Below are 8655 nucleotides of genomic sequence, written 5' to 3' on the forward strand. Positions count from 1 at the left end.
AATGGTTTCAACTTAGTGACAGGACTTACCATTCACCAGTTCTGCTTTTTCCTCTTATCATCCATAGATCAGTAGCTTAAAAGCTTTTATTGCAAGTACACAACAGATATCGTGCAATTATTTTGTTGATCACTTGTGCTTTTAGCACTTTAAAGTGCATTATATTATATGGCTTGTGAATCACAGACTCGTTTATTTGCATAAAGTAGATTCTTGATTGGGTAACGACTTTTGTGAAAGTCTAACATGAATAGTCTAATATAATAGTTAAAAGTCAAAAGTTAGCGCTTAACACAGATTCATCTCACACTAGGCATTTAGTGGCTGTGAATTCCATTTTGGGAGTAAGATGCCTAAAACAGAGGAAAAGAAACACATAGTGATTCTGAATCATGTCACAACTAAGTCCTTTTGTAGATTTGAACCCTGCATTTTCTGTCTGTACATTACTCATCTGTAAAATGGAAAGTTGTGAATATATGGACATTACAGCCTGTGAAGTACCCAGTTCCATTTCAATGTGGTCCTGTAGAAGCAGACCAAATGAGAGCAAGTAGGATAATCAGAGATGTAGAATGAACGGTAAATGAAGAAAGAAGAAAGTCTGTATAGCCTAAGGGGGGGGAGGGGGGAACCCTATATATTCAATACATAAAAATTAGCAGTACAGAGGAGGGAAATAACTAATTAACCACGTCTGTGGTGGTATGAATTTACATTTCAGCAGGAAAAAAATGTTTAGTAAATGGGAGAATGGTAGTACCTTTTCTGAGGTACACTGCTTGGTGTGGTAATAGAATTTTCAGTAGTAGAAGTCTTTAATAATAGGTTGCATAAATAGCTCTCAAAAGTGATTCTGGAAGAATACTGGGCATGCAGTTAACTGTGTATTTCTTAATATTCAGAACCTGAGTTAGGCTTCTTCATTTTCCTTGCTTAGAGGAGGGAGTTCAGATCAATTCCACAATCCAAGTCCTTGCAAACTTGAACTTGCCATTTGCAAAAAGCCTTCCTTGTCTCTTATAGATGAGGAAATAATCACAGGAAGATAAAAGGGAGATATACTCATGTTCTTCTCTCCTCTTTTTTTTTTTTTTTTTTTTTTTTTTAATATGTTACTACTTCTTTTCTCCTTTTCCCTGCAGTTCACATGCATTTCTGTTGTGGTTTCACCCATTTCACTCAGCTTAGGATTTTAATTTAGTTAAGTTTAGTTTTTTCCCCAAGTGTTAACTTTTCTGAGAGGTAAGAAAACCTATGTAGGGACATCTTGATGTGCCTATTATGATCTGTGTTGACTAAGCAAATCTATGTCGACTCGAGAAGTAAACATCCAGGCTGCAGAATGCAATTGTCTTTGCTATGTTATTATGGAAGTGTCAACCATTTGCAAGTAAGTGCTCTAGTTTGTGTGCTGCATATGCATAGCAGACAAGAGGAATTAGTACTTTTTAATTTTTATTTTTAACTGACCAGAATTTAGGATGATGCTTTCACTTAGAAGACGAGAATTTGGGAACAAATAGTTCCAATCAGTTCAGGTGAGTTATATTTGAGCTACTTGCAGGTATTTTGAGGAATGTCCCATATCTTCATAAATGTTTGTTTAATTAGCTGAGACATTAGTCTTCATTGCAGTCTTTAGCCACTAACCTAGTAAGAAAAAGAATGTATTTTGGATTTAAAGAATTATTGTACATTAGGAGAAAAATCTTTGGAAAGTACACATATAGAGAACACAGAGGCAAAACAAACAAACAAAGAAGCAAGCAACACTCCATTATCTGTTTTTTACTTATATATGCTGTATTTGTTTCCCAGTTTAAGGCCTGTTGTATCTGAGGTGTCAAGATTACTTTGAATGAAATGCTTTGACATCTGAACAAGAGCCATTCCAATACCTGTCTTCTAGGCCTCTGGTCCTGTACTGTATCCCATACTATATGCTAAATTCAGATGTCTGATTTAAAAGCCTAATCAACTTAGAGTGCTTTTATAATCATTAAAAAGATATGTATGTTTATTATTTAAATTTTGACAAGGCTGAATTGTCATCTTATCCCTTTCCTTTGATTATTAGGATCTCATTCGAAGCACCTTGGAGAAAATGGTTCCAAGTTGTGTCAGGGGAGGTTCAGACTTAACATTAGGAAGAATTTCTTTACCAAGAGAATAGTCAGACATGGGAACAGGCTTCCTAGAGATGTGGGCGATGCCCCATGCCTGTCAGTGTTTAAGAGACATTTAAACAATGCTCTTAATAATATGTTTTAACTTTTGGTCAGCCCTGAACTGGTCGGGCAGTTGGACTAGACGATCATTGTAGGTCCCTTCCAACTGAAATATTCTATTCTATTCCATCTAATCTAATCTTTCTATACATGTTTTGGTAGCCTTAAAAAGCCCAATTCAGTTCTCTTAAAACAGTGTAGAATCACTGATCAAACACTATAAGATCAGCTAAATCACATACCATGGAAAATCACTGTTCACTTGGAAAATTTCAGTCATTTGATTCCTAATTATTTTGATACAATATTAGAGACAGAATCTGGTTCATTATCTGTATCTGGAGTTCTTTTTTAGCATAGATTTTTAATACAGTACAACAGACAAAGCAAAAATACCCCATGAAACAAACTGGCTATCCTTTCTCCCTTCATCAGCTGTAAGAATAATCGAGCCACACTGTTAAATTGGTTTTCTTATCAATAGGGAGGCTGCAGCCAGGCAAGATTCTGGCAAATAAAGCTATTTTTTCCCTTTTTAACTTGAGTGTGTTAACTCTAGGGAAAAAAAAAAAAAAGAAGAAGAAGAAGAAGAGATGCAACAATCAAACAAAGTTGCCTTGTACAGGGGGAAGGTATTATGTTCAGCCTGACCTTGACCTATAGCTCTCGACATCAGCTCTGGAAAATGTGTCAGTTTTCTTGCCTGGTTTGTTCAAGTGGTGAAGCCTTACTACTACTGTAAAGGCATACTTTACATATACACACAAACACAAGTGTGCTTATTTCTATGAAGTCAGAGGCAACAAAGCTGTCTTTGTATCTAGCACATATAATTCTTTCCTCCTTGCATAATTGCTTAGATGTTCTTGTTTGAAATTCTATTCACATTGACACTTCATGTGTGTGTGAAACTGGTTTGAATGATGTCTACATTCATTAGCTTTTCCACAGTAACTATTTCCCTTACAAGGTACACGATCTCAGAGCAAAGAAAAGTTAACAATTTAAAACTCTGAGGGTGTCTTTGTTGGGACCAGTATAATTTTTTAATTCACATTCCTTTCACTTACTTAGTTCCTGTAATCCCTGAAGAGAACAGAGTCAAACTTTGTGTTTTAATTAGGATTTTCAGTATTTATGGCCTGGAGCAATGAAAGAAAAAAGAAATTCTAGGGTTGTTGTGGGAAAAAGGAGCGGGCCAAGTTTGCATTCTTGTGACTGTCATTTACATTTTCTAAGAACAGATGTCAAAAGTGAAAATGGTTTTATGATTCACAGCCCAGTACGACTAAAAGCAACCAAGAGGATTTTGCATGAAATACCAGTAAACATCTATCAAAGACAGTGAATTTAGGCAAGGAATGCCACTGTGAGAAAGAGAATAGACTGGAACTATAGCAATGATGATAATAACTAAGGTTCAAGAATAAAAATTCCACAAATTAATAAGTTGCTTTTTAAAACACAAATGTTATAGATGAATTGCATTGGTACCAAGGGCTGAAGAATTTAACAGGGGCAGTTGAGAAGCTGACCTTGTGCCAGGCAACAGAAGCCTGCAAGAATTTCAAACCTGAAATCACTACAAATGTGCACAGATTCACTACAGTACTGAAATATTGAAAAAGTACATCTTTGCCCTCCTTTGCTTTACAATAGAAGTTTATTAATGTGTCAGCTGTAGAGTATTCAGAAACGTCAGATGAATGAATCATAATTATTCACATTTTGCTTAATTATGTAGCTTTCTGCTCTGTCCTTGTGGGTACCTGATTTGTTTGACTATTTCTTGATGAATGCTTGACAATCACTGTAGGCCAAACTGTAAGGGGATCAGGATAATTACCATTGGTTATTTCTCAGTAAACATCATGCAAATCTGGTACAGCTCTATGGTAGTTTAACGGAACTAACTCATTCCCAGCAAAAACACCATCACAACTCTTTCTTCTTTTAGTGAAACTTTGTGCACTAGAAATGTTCACAAAAACTAAAACCCCACAATTTAATAAAAATAAAGCTGGAAAGACTAAGTATTCAAAGAAGAGGAGGAAAAAAAACCCACCTTAAAAAATCAGTAAAACTCTATCAAAGATGTAAAGAAATAAATTTGTTATTAACAAAAACTCATCATCAATGTCCCTGGAATGTAGTCTTGCTCTTTTCTGAGGGAATCAGAGAAAAGGGAGAAGGCTGGTTCAGTGGAGAAGTTATGACAACTCTTTTTGTTGTTGTTTTTAATAAATTTGCTTGAATAAATAAAGAGGTAAAACTATCTGAAATGACCCAGTAAGAAAGAAAGAAAAAAAAAAAGAAAAAAAAATAGAAAAGGAGGATAAACATTGTGAAAATGGGTTTTTGTTTAGTAGCTCTGTTCTAGGCTCTATTTGTTAGGTGCTCTAGATGCTCTGTAAGAATGTGGGAAGACTAGTGTAGAAAACACATGAGAGGAGAATAAAAATTTAAAGGTACCAGTGAAAGGTAGCAACCAAGCACCTACCTACCTTTGGGTTTTGATGCTAATTAGATGCTTAACTGCGAACCATGTCTTTGAAAACTCACACTACAGTTTAATAAAAGAGACTATAAAACAAGCAAATATAATTAACAGTTGGAAAGGGAAAAAAAAAAACAAAATAAAAATAATAAGAAAAGCATAACTACCTGGATCAGCTCTATGTGTTGATTAACAGTTCAGTATTATATGAAGACTATGTTCTTAGTAGAAATGCAAGTGTCTCACTCAAGGTAGTCATGATTAGGTGGTTGGCTGACTGTTTATGTAATTTAAGTGGAGATGAAATTTAACAAAAGACATGAAGAAGGATTGTCTTTTGAAGCTGCTTTTTAATGTTGCAATGGTTTAAAACTAAGGAATAGTTTAAGCTGAGATGAGTGCAAATCAACTCTAATGTATGCTCCACTAGAAAAAGAGGTTGGAGAAATAAAAGTCATTCAGCTATACTGTAGTCGAGAGACACACAGAATTTATTTCAAATAGGCATTTATTCCAACCCTTCTTCATTTCTTGAAGTATAAACAAAATTTTTCATTTTCCGTTATCCATTCAGAAAAATGCCAATTTAGCAAAAACAAACTCCAGTTTGGAGGCAAAAAGGAAGTGTAACAGGGAAAAGTATCCATAGAGATACTAACAGATCCAACACTAACAGATTGCACACTGAAATTCAGATGTCTCTGCTTCACTTTTCATACAATATCTTAGTATTTGTAGGCTTCTCAGTACCCTTGATTGCAACCTCTCAGAAATCTTTGAAAGTGCTTGATATTTGCACATATGTGGAACACAACCCAAACCCCAAACCAACAACAACAACCAAACAAACAAAAAAGTCAATCTTCCACTGGATAGGTCTAACACTGAATACTATTTATTGCAGAATAGCAGTTTCTGAAAGCTTTATTAGCATGTAAAGAAACTCGCAGAGTTTGCCTTATTTATGACTTGTGACTCCCGATTGTCTATAAAAATGGCCAGCAAAACATGAGAGTATAAAATTAATTGTATCCTTCCAATGTGCTCATCATTAATTGAACCCAAGTGAGATTTGGCAATTGTTCTTCAGATCTTTCTTAGAATTTGTGGAAATTTTTGGAAGACATCCTGAGAACTATAAGTTGAATCAGTAAGAGTGTATTAGGGAAAAGCATTTGTTTTCTAATTCATTTTTGCATCTGGGACAAGTCAAGCACAAGGCAAAGGAAGGCAACAGTTTCTTTCAGTATCTAACAGATAAGTGAGAGAGAATTGCTGACTCCCACAGAGAAGGAGATTCCCACAAAACTGCTAGAATACAATAGGACAAATCATAAAACTTTCTAAAAATTTTCACTGCATGCATGCATTCACTGCTTTCCATATAGATGCCTGTGTGCACAGACATGAGCGTGCACACGTACACAGATGCACACACACTGACATATTCCTCATTTGCTAAAAAACCACAGACATAAAAGGTAACATGGCTGTTTTTATCATTCAAGTATGTCGACACATTTTTCAAAATAAAAAGGCAAAATCTAATTTCCTTCTAATTGTCATTCTTATGGAAATATGGATAAAAAGGAGAAGTACTAAAAGAAAAAGTGGAAATCTTACTCTGGCAAGAAGTCATGAAGATAGTAGTCAACTTTTCTGCTCCTGGATTGCTTCACCTTTTCTCAAATTTTGGTCAGATGAAATATATTTAAAAGCAGCATATTTTTTTCCCCTGGAAATCAGTATCAACTGTCTTCTCACTGATTGCTGGAAAAATAGTCACAAAAGTTCTTTATGTTTTATTAATAATTTCAGTTCAAGGCATAGTATGCCACTATAAAATAATGCAGATTAGTTCTGGACATTAAATTATCATAAATGGCCATAAAAATATTGCAAAATGGATTTTCACTGGGACAAGGAAATCTGAAAAGTGTAATTAAAACATTTGATCTAGCCTCTACAGGGATGAAAGGATCAAAACGAGCAGCTGTTCCATACTAGCTTTCTCCTATCAGAAAAATGTTGATAACAAATGAGTTATGCTCTTCATTATGTGGAATTTTTTTGCTGCGTGCATATATACATAACTCTGAACTTATATGAATAGTCTGACAGAAATGAACGAGGCATCTTGTATTAGACCATGAGAATTTTGCACTGAGTGTCTATTTTGAATCATTTACATATAGACTTAAGCCACAGGATTGAGATTAAAAATACATTTGGAAAAAACCTTGATATCTGGGTGTGTTAAGATTCATTATACCAGTTTCACCAACTATAAAGAAGAAACTTCAGTCCAATTTACTTAAGTTTATAAATTCATCTAAGAGGAGGGGAATATAAAGTGTTCTTTTGCTAATATCTACTTCAGAATCATAGAATCGCAGACTGGTTTGGGTTGGAAGGGACCTTTAAAGATCAACTACTCCACGTCCCCTGCCATGAGCAGGGACACCTTCCACTGGACCAGGTTGCTCCAAGCCCCATCCAACCTGGCCTTGAACACTGCCAGGGATGGGGCAGCCACAACTTCTCTGGGCAACCTGTGCCAGTGCCTCACCACTCTCATTGTCAACAATTTCTTCCTTGTGTCCAATCTAAATCTACCCTCTTTCAGTTTAAAACCATTGTCCTGTCACTACAGGCCTTGGTACAAAGTCTCTCTCCACCTTGCTTAGAACCTCCCTTTAGATATAGAAAGGCTGCTAGAAGGTCCCCCCAGAGCCTTCTCTTCTCCACGCTGAACAACCCCAACTCTCTCAGCCTGTCTTCATAGGAGAGGTGCTCCAGCCCCCTGGTCATCTTTGTGGCCTCCTCTGGACCCGCTCCAACAGGTCGCGGTCCTTCTTGTACTGGGGACCCCAGAGCTGGACGCAGTACTCCAAGTGGAGGCTCACCAGAGTGGAGTAGGAAAAAGCATACATGGTAGAAATTTCAAATTCATTCACAGAATATAATTCATACCCACCATGCACCTCCACATCCTCTGCCTGATGATAACCTGCTAATAGTCACGCTGCTTTTGTGGTCTGCTAACACCCTGTGAAAATGTTTGCCTATATTTGACACCTTGATTGGAAGGCAATCATAAACACATGCTAAACTACATTGATGAACAAACTCAGAGGGACTACGTACCAGGAAATTTTTTATGGATCAGATTTTAATTTATCTCTTTACTTTTGACATTTAATCCTATTTTTGAAATAGCTGCTATATGAAATTTGCTTTATTTTATAAGTGCAGTAAAGGTAGTTGCATAATTTATCAGAGAGTGATGATAGAAAATGCAAATTTACTCCTTTGTGCGTGGTGTACACAATATGTTCCTGAGGTTGTATTATGGAAAGCACACATTTAAATGGTATATGGCAGGATGAAAATTACCAGTCTTTAAGAGCACCAGTTGCATAATAAATAGACGGTCTGTGTTATTTTAGTAGTAAATAACATGAAAACAAGGTATAAACAGCTTTTGTTGCTGTTGTTGCTCATAAACAGGTCATCTATAAAGCAAAGTAAGGAAAAAAAAAAAGATGAAAGCACTATGTTTTCTTGAGACCCAATAAATTTGATAAAAGTTCATCCCTTATTTTCATATTATACCATTTTACATAATCCATTAAAGAAAAGGCAGCATATAGTCCGATTCCTTACCTTGCTATGAAGTTGTTTCTCTGGTAACCTCACCAATAGTTAGGTATTTTTGGTGTGCAAACCTCACAAAGAAAAGATTCCTGGCACTTTTAGGCAGTTGTTCTTGTGCATTTTCTGAGGGTGCCTTTGATAGCTAAAAATTTGTGTAATAGATTGATTATATTTTTACCTTTCAGTGCTGTTAATTCAATTACTTTCTCTCTCACCACTCCATTTCTCAAAGAGATGTCATTATAAAATATCATACTTTGCAGAAATGGA

Source organism: Haliaeetus albicilla, chromosome 15 (assembly GCF_947461875.1).
Source record: "Haliaeetus albicilla chromosome 15, bHalAlb1.1, whole genome shotgun sequence".
Taxonomy (NCBI): Eukaryota; Metazoa; Chordata; class Aves; order Accipitriformes; family Accipitridae; genus Haliaeetus; species Haliaeetus albicilla.